The sequence below is a fragment of the Lonchura striata genome, chromosome 2 (genome assembly GCF_050655825.1).
Source record: "Lonchura striata isolate lonStrDom1 chromosome 2, ASM5065582v1, whole genome shotgun sequence".
NCBI classification, from domain to species: domain Eukaryota; kingdom Metazoa; phylum Chordata; class Aves; order Passeriformes; family Estrildidae; genus Lonchura; species Lonchura striata.
In genome coordinates, this window is record NC_140704.1 from 18,916,457 (window position 1) to 18,931,594 (window position 15,138).

The 15,138-nt window shown below is 41.3% G+C and overlaps 1 long non-coding RNA gene across 1 annotated transcript; it reads left to right on the top strand.

Annotated features, from left to right (window-relative positions):
• Window positions 1–4,593: 4,593 nt before the first annotated feature.
• On the top strand, window positions 4,594–11,496 carry LOC146768134 (uncharacterized). The gene is made up of 3 exons (XR_014950961.1): window positions 4,594–6,868; window positions 10,500–10,562; window positions 11,321–11,496. It is a non-coding gene; the product is annotated as an uncharacterized LOC146768134 (long non-coding RNA).
• The last annotated feature ends 3,642 nt before the right edge of the window (window positions 11,497–15,138 follow it).

The following is a 15,138-nucleotide window of genomic DNA, read 5'->3' on the forward strand; positions in this document are numbered from 1 at the left end:
TTCTTTAATTGATATAATAGCATAATGATAGTGGTGTTTCTCCTTCAGGGTTTTGACTGTATCTAGAGCTGGGAAATGCCCCGGGGAATGCATCTGGTGGCTGGGTGGTCCTCAGCCGTGGCTGGCCCGGCGCTGTGGTCCAGCTCGGGCCGCGTGGGTTTGGGCAGGAGTCCTGGCTGCAGCAGGAGGAGGTTCGTGCCTCAGGGGCTGCCTCTTCCCACGCCATGCCTGTCCCAGATGACTGCCTGGGAGATGCAGCTCTTTAGCTCCTGCACCTAGCTGGGTTGAAGATGGTTAAATCTCTCTGCACCAGGTTCCACTGTGAGGTATAAGAGTGGCCTTGAAAAACCTTGAGACAATTAAGTTTTACTTTAGAAATCTTGCCCCACTGAGCTCCATGGCAAAACTGCAGTTGACTTCACAGGGATAAAACCTGTCTCTTATTCTTGCTAGGTTTGGACTAGAAATCTCAGCTTCCACTACAGTTAATGGAAGTCACATGCATGTTCCAGGAGGAGAGCAGATCTCTTTCATCTCTTGAGTAGCATGCTCCTCTGTGGCACTTCCAAGGCTGCATCAGTTATCACAGGTCCGTTTATTTTAATGATGCAGCAGGAGTGTCCTAACTTCCTATGAAGGTACTTTGTTGTAATTATCTTGTATGTCTAGGGGCACCACAAGGGGTTACATTTATTTTACTGCCAAAGAACTGTTGTTTCAGCTGCAGTTCTATGAAGAAACAATCACATCTCCAGCAGTTTGTTAGATTAATCACAGGTGTGTAATCCCAGCGCATACCCTAGAGGGTATATCCTTTGACCCGTTTCCTTTTTTAAAGGGGAAACTCTGAATTAATATCACTTGCACTGCTTATCACCATTCACATTGGGTTTCTGCAGGATGCTGCAAAAAACAAACTAAAAGCTTCTATGGCTTTTATTTTACTTGTATATAAGTGAGGATTGTAATTTAACAAACCTGAATTGGTCATTGGCAGAATTCCCTGGAATACTGAAAGTTAATGATAACAGCTTGAATGTAGAACTAGTTCAGGAGCTAAGCAAAGCCTTTTGAAGCAAAGAATTTGTCCACCCTTAGCACATAGCTATGCTCCAATGTTTTGTTCCAATGGCATTAGAATAATTAGTTCATTGACTCATCATTTGTTACTTTGCAGTAAGCAATAGGTAAACATCTCTGATCCTCACCCATCTATGTAGTCATTGCACAGGTTTAAAATAGGATCACCTTTGATATTAACTTAGTAATCATTCTTTCAGGTTAACAGTAGCATAAGGATGCACTATTTCCCAGCTTCATCTCATGCTTTGTGCTACAAACCAACATCAAGTAAAGGTTAAGAGACTTCAGAGACAAAGCAGTAGGTTTTTTTGACTTTTACATTTCAATCATGTTACCATGTAATGTGGAAACAAGTAAATATCTAAGAATTTGAACTTTTGTTGACTACAGTATGTTTAAAAGCCTCATATGGGGAAAATTAAATGAATATGTGAGAAAGGATATGCATTTACTTTTGTTATAAGTTGATTTTTACAATAAAACAGCCCTAGGAATAGAATCTCTGTAGGGGAACGAATTTCTGTACATTAAAAAGAAATACAGCCAATGATTCATAGAAACATATGAACTGTTTTACCCGGGAGTATATTTTTAAGTAATTTTGGCTGCTTAGTCCTCTGTTTTTTTGGGTTTTTTTTTTTTTTTTTGGAAATGAGATTTTTTGTTTTACCTGAAGCAGTGGGTTTGTATCAGAGTCTAACACAGCACTCCAGAGACGTGTGTGCACTGTGAGCTGTGAGAAAGTGGGATGAATTATTAGTGCTTCATAGTAACTGTATCTATATTTCTGAACTTCCATGTTGAGCCCTATCCTGAAACAAATTCAGATTCAAGAAAAAAACACTGCTGAAGGATTTTTCCAAGACCCATCTTCACAGCAAGATGTAGCACTATATGAAACAGTGAACATGCATACAAATAGGTATTTAATTAAGGTGATGAATGCAAATGATGAATGACTATTGGCATGGATTTTGCAAGGGCTCCTGCAGGAATGGGGCTCTTCCCAAGCACAGAACCCTGAGGTCTGCAAATCTGTGGCAGTGCAGATGTGCAGAATTTGTAAAGCAGAGAGGACATTTGTGTAAAAACATGACTCGGGAAAGGGTTAAACCTGAATTTTCCTGCTGTCTGTATTCTTTACTCATATTTCCTGAAAATCTAGAGTGACTCTTAAATATTCAAGAGCTGGATTGACTATAAGTCTTTTGTATGCCTTAAGGATCTATTCAATATGCACAGTTCATTCTTACTTCCCAGATTTATCACTAAGCACAGAAAAGCAAGCTTGCTATTGTTTTAGAAATCTCTCTAGGAAAGGAGTGGTCTGGTGGGTCTTGCAGAATAAGGTATAACTGCAGTTCTTCAAGATATTTATATGAAATACATCCAATGGAGATTCAAATTCCTTCTGGGATTTCTTTCTGGGATAGGGTATTGCAAGTAATAACCTTTAACTGCTATTAATAATCTATTAACTCCTTTGATGGCTCTAGTGAACACAGCTGTGTGACAGGAAATCTTGTTTTGGGAGAATGGATGTAGAGTCCACGCTGAAAAAGATATTTGTGGGAAGACGAAAGGGATAAAAAAACCAAGTGCCTTGTCTCAGCTGAGTGTTTGCTTCTCATACTAGTGTGCTTTATAATAGAGCCAACTTCAAAGCCCAATTAGCACTTTTATGAAGACAGTATGACTGGTGAAATAGTTCACATGTTTTTTGCTAAAAACAAGGTTGTTTTCTGCTAGGGTGAATTCATATGAAGGCTGTCTCCAAACAGATTTGACTTGAAACTTAATTGAAAATGACACATAGTTCTGCAGAAAATGCAAAAAAATGAACATTAGTTTCTTTTTAATGTAAGGTTCTTAGTCACTGTTACTGGGCTACTGACAAACGTCTGCTCTGCTTCCTATATAAGCCTGCTCTGTTGCAGTAGTAGAAGATCAATCAGAGAAAATGACTAATACTGGAAATATAAGACTTCATTTTTCAGGCACTGCTAATTTGTTAAATTTGGCCTGTAACAATCCAAACTATTAACAACCAAGTGTGTTGCAAGAGGAGCAAGAAACCCTGTTTGTTCCTATTGAATTCATGTGCTATCTTTGCTTTGAGAGCTGTTGAAAGAGTATGAACAGTAAGAGGGAAGCATATTAACTTTATATAAAAAAAAATAACCCTCCATTGCTTCCACTGAATGCTTATGATGCAATTTTGCCAAAGGACCACATAAGAACTGAATAAAGTCTTCAGGATTTCTCTACGTGGTGATAACCTGGACTTGTACCAAATACTTCTTTTGCCAAATCCTGGGAGTACTTTAGCTCTGTGTAAGTCTTGGCAGGAGAAAACTGTAGCAATTGCCACCAACAGGCTGTGGAATAAGTTTATTAGTATTTACAGAAAGAGGAAATGCAATGATCATATAACCTAGTCCAATGGGGCATTTTATGCTGTTGTTATATGAATTTTAAATTGGGAATTTATAACATATGAAAATCTGATTTTACTGAAATCAAAGGGGGAAACGTGCAGTGATTTTAATTAAGCAGAATTTTATTCAAGACCCTTGTTCTATTATTTTTTTTTTTTAAATGAGAACAGTAAACATTGAATACTTTGTAGGGATATTGTACAGAGAAAGCTTCTCCACTTTCATGTGTGGTTTAATTAAGATTCACAGCTCCTCTGGACGGGGAGGTAAAGTCACTCCATTTCGAAGGAATTAGATTACTTAAAACAAGATAGAATGTTGAGAAATGCATGCAAAGACAGAGCCAGATATGTGTGATTTATATCGGTACTTATGTATACATAACATAAAGCTGTGTATTACTATCTGACAATCTCACTTGACCCCAATGGATGACTTACTGCTGTAAATAAGTCTTCCCACTGCTGGTCAACACTCCCAGGACTGATTGTCCACGGCCCTCTGTAGCAAAGTGAGTATTAAAAGCTGGATCTCAGGGGTTAAACCCAGTGCATTATCCGTAGGCAACCCTTTCTCTGACTTTCAAGGACAGCCCAATACCAGAACATATTAATACAATAAATCTTTTTTCCCCTCCTTTCCTTTCTCCCCCCTTCCCGTTTTTCCCCCCCGCTTTCTTTCTGATTTAAAACCCACCAGGTGTAAGGAGCACTGTTAAAATTTAAAGTTTTGGAACTCCGTGAAACCACGTTCCCCACGCCCCCGCGTTCTGCAGCTGTCGGCCGCGGCTCGGCGCGCAGCGCCCGCAGCACCGGGAGCGGCCGGAGCAGCCCCGCACGCCCGGATGCTGCGCTGCCGCCCGCTCCCGCTCCGGATCCTGCGCTGCCCGCTCCCGCTCCGGATCCTGCGCTGCCCGCCCCCGCTCCCGCTCCCGCTCCGGATCCCGCGCTGCCCGCCCGCTCCCGCTCCCGCTCCGGATCCTGCGCTGCCGCCCGCCCCCGCTCCCGCTCCGTCTCCCGCTCCGGATCCTGCGCTGCCCGCCTGCCCCCGCTCCGGATCCTGCGCTGCCCGCTCCCGCTCCCGCTCCGGATCCTGCGCTGCCCGCTCCCGCTCCCGCTCCGGATCCTGCGCTGCCCGCTCCCGCTCCCGCTCCGGATCCTGCGCTGCCCGCTCCCGCTCCCGCTCCCGCTCCCGCTCCCGCTCCCGCGCTGCCCGCCCGCTCCCTGCGCTGCCTGAAGCAGGGGGAACGCGGAGCATGCGGCTGGAGACCCCTGGGCTGATTGATGCGGGCTGGAGGCCGGTCTGGCCAGGCGCAAACGCCTCCACCACTTTGAAAGACTTCTTTGAACCACATCTGTTTTTTCCAGCAGCTGAAGACGAGTCAGTGCTGATCCAAAGACTGGCCCTGCTAATAGTGAAGAAGTAAAAATTAGTTGTTTGCTCACAGGGTTCGGATTTTTTTAATTTTAGAAGATTTTTTCATCTTAGCTGTGTTCTCCAAAATGTAATGCATATCTGTTTGAGAATAAACACTGTGATTATTGTGTATTTGAGTGCTGCTGTGTTTCATAGGTGCTTCTTTAAGCAGTAAAGTGTAGAAATGGAAATGATTAATTCAGCTCTTGCAATTTAGTGTAGATACCTAATGGGAAGGGAAGGGAAGGGAAGGGAAGGGAAGGGAAGGGAAGGGAAGGGAAGGGAAGGGCCACTTGGCAAGACCCCAACAGTATGACAGTCCTTTTTTCCCTAGCTCAGCTGCTGAAGAAAAGGTCTGGAATGCATGAAGCTGAGTTTTCAATGTTGTTTATTTTTTCTTATCTGTAATAGTTTCTTTTTGACCCGCCAAGGTCCAGCTAGCACTGAAGCTATGGCAGTCTTTTTCAGCCCCAGACATCTCCCACATTATATACTCAAAATTACGTGTACCATGTTTACAGTTCCCATACCAATACCTAAAATCTATGTTGGACAATGTGTCTCTATCCTAGACCAATAGAAAAGTGTCACTATCGCACCAAGACATGGAGGACAAAAAGAACAAGAAGAAGGTTAGGACACACCCAAATCCCTCCATCTTGTCCCCTGAATTACATTCTAAAAAAAAAAATCCCCAAATTCTACTTTTCCACCCTGTGTCAATTTCTCTATTACACTACTCAAACCCTTTTGGCTTGTAATTCCTCATATAAGGTTGGCAACATCTCCCATGGGCTAAAATCGAAGCCACAGGTGTTTTTGATTTGCTGCCAAGGTTTCTGGGCTCTTTGCCAGGATCTCAAGTCATCCAGGGCAGCAGAGGGATGCTCTGGACTCCAAAAGGGAAGGGGAAGGGAAGGGAAAAAAAAAGCAAGGGAGGGGAAGGGAAGGGGAAGGGAAAAGGAAGAGAAAGGAAAAGGGCCTACCAATACAAAATGTTACAATTTTACAATTTTGTTTTCACACAATCTGTAGTATCCAGTATTTGTCTATTTTTGGTTTCTAGTATTTGACATGCATTCAGTGTAACCAATGGTAATCTCTCTGAAATTAACTGTATACTAATAACACCTATTTGCTGGTTTTACATGCAATTGCTTTGGAATTTAGTGCTTCCTAGAAAACAGAACTGCCTCATGCTTCAGGAAAGATTTAAAGTGAGAAGGAGATGTAGCAGAATTACAGAGGACATTGATTCAGTGCCCCTGTTACGTGTAATCATTTTTTAAAATCTAAAAGCCTAATCTGTTTCCCAGCAGAAGGAAGAGCTTTTACTCAGAGAAAGAAGACTCAAGATATACTTTAATTTCTCATCACTCACTCTTTGCCATATACAAGTTAGTTAATTCAAAGACATCTGAATAAAAAAATAGTGTCCAGGTCTTTGCTAAGATACTTTATCACAGGGTCAGTGTATGATTTGTTTTTACACCAAACAATGTCTGATTTTACTATTATTATTAATGCCTCAGTGCTGGGGAGGTGCATCTCAAGAAAATTATTATAGAAACTAAGGGGACCTTTATAGGATTCCTGGACCTGGTATTTCAGAGAATACAGAGATCAGATATATTTTTATATTCAGAGGCCAACTCTGATTGATTTTGGCTGAAGGTGGGTGAGTTCAGGACCCCTGCAAGTTCCCCAGCCCGGGGTGTGGGTTCGGTGTGGCAGAAAAGAGGAACTTCAGTTGGTGGCAGGGTGTGAAGCCTGGGCTTTAGGCGAGCTCTTGAAGGAGCCTGTGGCACAAATGAGGCTGGAATTGAAAGACAACGCTCAACTGTCTTAACCACAGCCCCAATTCTCTCTTCTTTCAGCTCACCAGCAGGTTGAAGCCTGCAGATTTACTGCCCAGATCGCTGCTGCTGGAGGTAACGGACCAACTGCTCGCTGCAGCAGTTCTGATCTTCCTTGCACTGGGGCTGTTGTGCTGTGGCAGGGGCTTCCAGAACTGCAGGAGTGGGAATGGCAGCCCATATTGCCCTGCAGCTCCCTGGAGCACTTTTCTTGGACTTTGCTTTCTTCAGCCTTTTGCCTCACATCTATTTCGCACTTATCCCACTTCGCTACCAGGCTCCCTGCCCCAAAGCTGTCTCTGGGGCTCTTTATCCCAGGCATCTTGCTGAGCTGGCCAGAGCTGCCACTGCCCGTGGGCCACAGCCCAACCTGGGACTGCTGCTCCTGCCCAGCTCCTCGCTCCAGCCCCGTCATCCTGCTCCCCATGTGAGTCTCTGCACCCTGTCACTGCCAGGCTCCAAAGTCTCTTATCTCCATCCTAAAGCAGAGCACTGTCCTATGTCCATTATCAAAACCAATCTTTACTGCAAATACAGAATTTAATTATTATTTCTAACAAATTACTAATTTCAGGTTTTTATTTTGAGGTACACAATTCCACTGTTTTCTTTGCTTCTGCCCCTTCTGAGAATAGCAAGAGACAAAGACAGGACACTTAGATAACTGCCTGCACAAGTTTCTAGTTCTCTACTCAGAACTACAAAGGCTCTTCCAAAGCAAATCCAGATTTTTGGATCTGTTTTGTCCTTCACTTTTGTCTTTGAATATAGCTGAGCTCTTTTCCCTAAAGTTTTCAAGTAAGTCAAGTGGAGGCAAACACTCTGAATGAAAATTTTAGCCTGGAAGTTCAAGTGAAAACAGAATCTTGTAATAGAAAGTGCCAAGACCACCTTTGCTCAGGCTGAAAGATCAGCTTATCCTGTAATTCTCCTTATTCTTTCCATTCCTTCCTACTGTTGGTCCCCATTATGAACTGCTAATCAAAAAAGTTTGCGGAATGAGTTCCAGGAGAAAAACCTCAAAGTATTCCAAAGGACTGATTTTGAGAGAACTTTACCAGGAGAATTACCAGGAGTACAGCAAATAAGGCAAATTAGTTTTAAATTAATATCACATGGAGGACATACATAATTAGTATAATCCTACAGCGAAAAGAGAATAATCTTAATACAGAAGTTCTTAAAAAGGTATGAGAACACTTGAAGAAGTAAAGTGCTCAGACACAGCAACAGGTAGCATGCAAACAGTCACTGAGGGCTAAACCTGGCCCAGGTATGGGGGGGTTGTATCACTGTACCTATGGGCAGAAAGCAGTGCTGCAGCAGAGCTCAGAGCTGCAGGAACCTTGTACATCTAATTGCCTGTGTAAATCTGCATTCTGTAAATAAGTACATATTGCATCAAGAATGGCATGGCCAGCAGGACCAGGGCAGTGATCATCCCTCTGTACTCAGCACTGGTGAGGCCACACCTCAAATCCTGGGTTCAGTTCTGGGCCCCTCACTACAAAGAAGGACATTGAGGTGCTGGAGAGAGTCCAGAGAAGGGCAGTGGTGCTGGTGGAAGGTCTGGAGCACAAATCTGATGAGGAGCTGCTAAGAGAATTGTTTAGCCTGGAGAACAGGAAGCTCAGGGGCACCTTATTGCTCTCTATGGCTATCCCAAAGGAGATTGTACCCAGGTAGCAGTCAGCTTCTTTTTCTAAGTACAAATGATGGGACAAGAGGAAGTGGCCTGAAGTTTTTTCAGGGGATATTTAGATTGGATATTTGGAAAAATTTGTTCACTGAAAGGGCTATCCATTCCTGGAATGGGCTGCCCAGAGAGTTAAGTCACCATCCTTGGAGAGATTTAAAATACATGTTAAGAAGTGGAGATGTGGCACTTAGAGGCATGATTTACTGATGAATATGGCAGTGTTAGATTAATGGTTGGACTTGATCTCAGAAGTCTTTCCCACCTGAATGATTCTATGATTCAATGGAAAGTGGTATATGTACTCAGTGTACCACTTTGGTTTTGGAGAGCCTAGATTTAATCCTTAGCCTGTTTTTAATGGCCTGTGTTTACTCAGGCAAGCCTGATCTGGTCCTGGTAATTCCTGTGACTATTTTTCTTATTGCAGCTGCTTCTTTTGCCTTCACTTTCGAGCTTAGGCCAAAAGCTGAAGTGACAGAAAAATAGTAAAGCTGTCAAATTTCAGTAGACCTTGCTGCCATCTTCATCAATATTTCCTGCCTGTTTTTCACCCTCTAAGTAGGCTTTGGATGCTGCCTGTACTGTGCCACATCTGGCAGAGCTGTGGAGTAGAGTTGGTCTCCCAGGGGCTGCTCAGAGGCTGCCTGTGATACTGGGGACAGTGCAAAGGTATCTGTTTTGTCCCAGATATGCTGAAATGTTAGAGCATGCATAGTAACAGCCTGGCTAAGTACAACTATAAAACTTTATCACGTGTCAAAACGATGCTGTATCATCCTCTGGACTGGGTTTTTATGAGGGGAAATGCTGCCTGCTCTTTTGTGTTGCTGAAGATGTTTTACTAATCCTTTCCTACTTCCATATTTGCCAGGTAGAGGAATAGTGTAAATGAAAGGAGTGGAGAGTATTCAGGTTTTGGCAGTATTTCAGTTAGAGGAGGTAAAGGAGCCAGTGCTCTGTAAAAAGATGCAAGGCTTCAGGAAAAGCAATTTCTCTTTACAGATGGCTGGAAAACTTCTGCAGTCCTGTTAAAACTCAGGATTAAACTGGAATCCAACTGCAATTGTTAATTCCCAAGTAAATTTCATAGGAGTTTGGACTGCATTTATCTGTGTCTGATGCAAAGTTTCTGCTTCAGGCAACTTCATTGTTCTTGAAAGTGGTGTTAAATAATACCTAAGTCAGAAATCCCTTCTGGTGACACCATACAAAAAAGACTGAGATATATTTTGACATAATAGCTACTAAACATTGCTAAAATATAGTACTTAAGTTGCAATGTTTTAGTGAAATAAAAAAAATGAGTAATATTTACATTTGCTTCAAAAGTAGATCCAAGTACCTACGTCTGCAACCAGAATCTCTTCTGAGAAATTGTTTCAGTCAGGGAGCAGCCTTATGAGTGCTGAATTTGAGTCCCAAACTTGCAGGATTTCTCCCAACATTTAGCTGTGATATACTAGTTAAGTAAAATTTGATATTTTTACTAGGAGTGCCTTCTAGCCATTTATAGTAATATTACTCCTTTCAGTTAATATTTGGTGTCTAGTATGGCATATTGTGATTGACATGTGGATGAGGAGTGAAATAAGTGGAAATAGATTTCCTTGGGGTGATGGCTTCTCAGAAGAGAGGCAGAAAAAAATCAGCACCTTTTAAGATACTAAGTAATTCTTCAGGAATAGAACATTAAAATTGTGATTAAATACATTTTGATAGGTTGCTTCATTAGTGGTTCAGCTTCAATAAATGTTTGGTTGGCCTCTTTGGTTTGGTCTCACTGGAAAAGTTACTGATCTCAATAATTTCATTAAGTACTTGCCTATCACTTCAAGTCACTTACAGTCTGATTTTCAGCAATTAAATGTAGTCAAAGCCTGTCAACAGGTAGTTGGTAGTCCCTTTTAGTCACTGCCAAAGCAAATAAGAACAGGTCAAAACTTATCCTTTTCTGGGCTTGGATTTTTTTCAAGAAGACACAAGATTCACTCAGAGTTATCTCCCCAGGGCTGGCTGAATTCCAGGCTTTGCTCAGATCACACCCCTGGTCGCCCTGTAACAGTCCTAAAGGTAAGGGTTGTAACAAACACAGAGAGCCACCACTCCTACCTTCAGAGGGGCTGGAAAGTGCTACTTGCACTGTCCATTCTGGAGATTCCCCCCAAGCCAAGGCAGCTGGGATGAGACACGAGGGACCATGCTTGGCCAGGGCCACAGCTGGAAGTGGCCTCTGGATCTGGACTTGGGAAAGGATTTGGGGCTGATCTGCACAAACAACTGCTTTGGGCATGGTGGGCTGAACCTGCAGTGCTGTGCACCCTTCCCAGCAGGCAGGACTGGGGCTGTGGGGCTGAGGGAAAGTGTCTGCAGCATTCTGCCTCTCTAGGTAGTGTATTAGTGGTCAGATCAGCTTGTGCTTCTTAACAAGGTGCACAGAAAGGGTTTGCAGTGAATCCAACTATTGGAAAAGGTTTTTCATACAAATGAAAATAGTTTATACCTGGTTGAAGAGAAGAAATCTTTGCCCTTTTTTGAGGGTCAAGATGTATCAGTTTTTCTTGTCATGGTTAACCTTTGGTGATGTTCGCAAAGAGGCTGATGCTCTCTAATTCAGACCCTCAGAGCTCTCATTTTACCTCAAGATTATTCACAAACACAAAAGCAAACACACACCGAAGTATCTGTGTGACTGAAGCACATTAAACACCTGGAATTTTTTGCAGAGTATTTAGCCCAATACCACTTTAAAATGATAAACTGAAATAATAAAATAAATTTATTGTAACTGTAGTCACTTTACTTGTAAAATTTCACTGTTGCAAATCCAGGTCAGGAAGACCTTGCTACCAGGAGATGGCATCTAGGAAAGAAAGAAAGGAAGGAAGGAAGGAAGGAAGGAAGGAAGGAAGGAAGGAAGGAAGGAAGGAAGGAAGGAAGGAAGGAAGAAAGAAAGAAAAAAAGAAAGAAAGAAAGAAAGAAAGAAAGAAAGAAAGAAAGAAAGAAAGGAAAGAAAGAAAGAAAGAAAGAAAGAAAGAAGGAAAGAAAGAAAGAAAGAAGGAAAGAAAAAGAAAGGAAGGAAGAAAGAAAGAAAGAAAGAAAGAAAGAAAGAAAGAAAGAAAGAGAAAGAAAGAAAGAACAGAAAGAAGGAAGGAAGAAAGAAAGAAAGCAAGAAAGAGAAAGTAAGAAAGAAAGGAAGAAAGAAGGAGGAAAGAAAGGGAGAAAGGAAGAAAGAAAGAAAGAAAGAAAGAAACAAAGAAAGAAAGAAAGGAGAAAGAAAGGAAGAATGAAAGAAAGGAAGAAAGAAAGAAAGAAAGAAAGAGAAAGAAAGGAAGTAAGAAAGAAAGTATGAAAGAAAAAAGAACGAAATAAAGAAAGAGAAAGAAAGAAAGAAAGAAAGAGAGAGAGAGAAAGGAATGAAACAAGGAAAATATGGAAGGAAAACAAGAAAGGAAAGAAGGAAGGAAGAAAGAAATGAAGAAAGAAAAAAGAAACAAAGAAAAATAACGTTTTTGCCATGTAACCATCTTCTGTTAATTTTTGACTTTGCTTTGTTGTAGAAACCTACTCTCAGTCAGACCTTTGTATGAGGATATAATCACCCATCACTGCTTCCAATTCTAAAGCAAATTTAAGAAGATAAGAGGAGAAATTAGACAAGTGCTTTCCTTCCCCCTGGAGGCTGGAGGTGACACTTCTGTGAGCTGTAGCTGGTCTCTTCTAAATCCTGGCCCTTGCAGCTCAAGACTTTCAAAGAGTGAGGGTGTGTCACTGCAGCTGCTGCATCAAACAAAATCAAAGAGATTTGATTAATATAAACTTCAAAATCAGTGCCATCTTTCCTTCACAAAATACTTCAAACACAGCAAGAAATGTCATCTCCCAGATGATGGAGGTTAATCTACCTAATCTCTTTTCCTTCCATCTGAATGCAAACTACTGGAATATACCCAATTACCTCTCACCAGTCAGAAGAAATTCCTCATCCCAGCAATGTCAATCAGATTTTAAGAGAAGATTTACAGTCCTTTTGTAATATCAACATGGCTTCTGAACCTGCAAAGCAAAGCAGGACAGACAAAACAGCAAGCCCCCACAAACTCCCACTTGCCACTCTGTCAGAGTGAGTGTTTAAAAGGTTCTGGGTGAAATTTGCACTTTGATTTGAGACCTCTGTTCAATGGCAGGGTCTGGAATCAGCAGGATTTGGCCAACTGTTTGTAGTGAGAGTGTGACTATATTATTTGAGACAGTAAATTTCATAACACCATCAGGTTTTTAATTTAGGAATACCTTAAATATACAGATGAAAGGCTATTTTTCTAGTGTTGCTCTTTGTTGCTTACAGGAGCTTTGTGCAGGCAATGAATTTTAAGACTGAAACACATATATATGTGTACAACAAGCTCAAACTTTTTTCTTCCCAGAATTATACTATCTACTGTGTAAAATTGTTGATACCATAGAAAATTAAATTTTTTTGCCATTGTAAGAGATTTCCAGTACCGCATCACTCAGTGAGTAATACCTCTTTGTGGACTAAACATACCTTTTGTTTCATGTTTTCTAGTGTTATTTTACTCTTAACCTGTTTGCATTCTGCTCATTGTTTTGAATCAGACATTCAAATTATCTGAGTATTCAGTGGAACAGTGCACATTTTTCTCAGTAATCTGAAAGTGCAGAGGTGTTAGTTTTGTCCCCCATTCCCTGTGAAACTTTGAACAACCAAACACATGAGCAAGATTCTACATGTGGTGTGCTTCATAATGTAGTACAAGATTATACATTAAATGTTTGGCTTTAAGCTTGGAAAGAAGGAACAATTCTAAATCCCTCTGTGAGGTTATGTAGCAATTTGAATTAAATTGAAATGAAACAATCCTTTTCCCCTTCTGTTTGTACTTGCATCATGCCTGGAGATCAGTGCAGTAGTACACAAAAAATTCATGTGTCACAGTGTAATGTAGTCATATTTTCAAATTCAGTTGACACCATTTAAAAACTCATTACAAGTTGATAGTCATACTAAGATAATGAATGAAAATATTACCCCTTGTAGAATTAATTAGCTTGATGTACGCACATTTAATGTTTCCGTTAGCATTTTATTAACTTGATGATTTATACTTCTAAAAAAATTACGTTGCCTATAGAAAATTTTTATGAGTCTGACTTGAGTGGTTATTTTAGAAAAGTAAAACCTAGGCTCTTATATTCCTTAGTACTTTCCTGTATTCAAATCACTCCTTGGAACCAGTCATGGTGAGATTGCTGCCAACTTTCCAATTGCTAGTGAATTAAACCTACATAAAATAACTAGTTGCCAGACAGAGCAATGGTCTGATGCTTTTGGCATTAAGAAATATGCATATGAAGTTTTGGTATTGGGTTAGTCAGCTGTGGTGATTGAATGGAAATGGAATTGAAGACCTCAATGGAATTGTTTCAACTTCAGCAGTAAGCTCCCTGCTGTCCCTGCAGGCACCTCCTGGTGAGCCATGCTGGGACATAATGAACAAAGGGACAACTACTGAAAAATACTACTAAAATAAACTTTTAACTCCTGTCCATAATCCCAGGGTTTGAGGAAAGTCAGCTGGAGGGCTGCATTTTGTCTGAAGGGTACAGGAGGCCAGGGCAGAAATAAATTCAGTAAGGTTTTGCTGTTGTTTTTCAAGAAGAAAAGTAGGTGAGGAAGAAAATTGGGCTGGGACCAATGCTGGAGTCCCCCATGCTCTGAGCAGCTGCACTGAGGGACAAGGCATGGAGCACTGGCAGCTGTGCTGGGGTGCCTGGGGAATGTGCAGCTCCTGCTTCACTGGCCCTGGGAGAACAAGGAGAGAGCTGGATGCAGACAAAGCCAGCTCTGCTCCCTTCCTACTTTTCTGAATCTTTCCTGTGGGATTGGGTGGTACCAAGAACGGCTCATTAAGTCCAGCAGTGCCTGAAATGGAAATACAAATGTTCAGAATCCATACTGTGGCATTATTAGGTTACTCGGGTGAACTTTTTTACATCAGGATTTCCTGTATTTCATCATGCATCCAACAGTTATATTGACCGGTTGGCAACAACCAATGACAGCAGTGAAAAATCAACTCCCATCATTGTAAAATTAACAGCAGGATCTTTTAGATGCCACACAAACTCATCTGCTGTTTCATGTATCTGTTTGTAATCTGGAAAGAATTGAAACAAAGGGAGAGAGAGGACTTTGAAGACAAAGTTACTTATATAGATTAACTGCTATAGAAAAAACCTGTAAGGGAAGTTGACTAAGATTCAAACCAACTAGAGAAACAACAAAAAGATGGTAAATTAACTTCAGTGTGGGTAAATGCAAAGAACTATGCCCTGGATGGAAAAATACAGAATGTGTCTATTCCTTTGAAAGACCCTCAATTGTAAGGACTTCATCGTATTAGATTGCATATGCACAGAAGAGAGATTAATATTGTAATACCTTTGCAGAAACACAGGTGAGCTCCCCCTTGGGAGAACAAGCACCTTCTGCTTCAAAAGGGTATTCCTGAATTAGAACACTGGTGTGCAGGACTGAATTACCCACATCTTATCCCATATGTAATCTATACTGAGGATAAATTCAGTTACTTAAATATAGGTGTTGATTTAATTTTGGATGCAG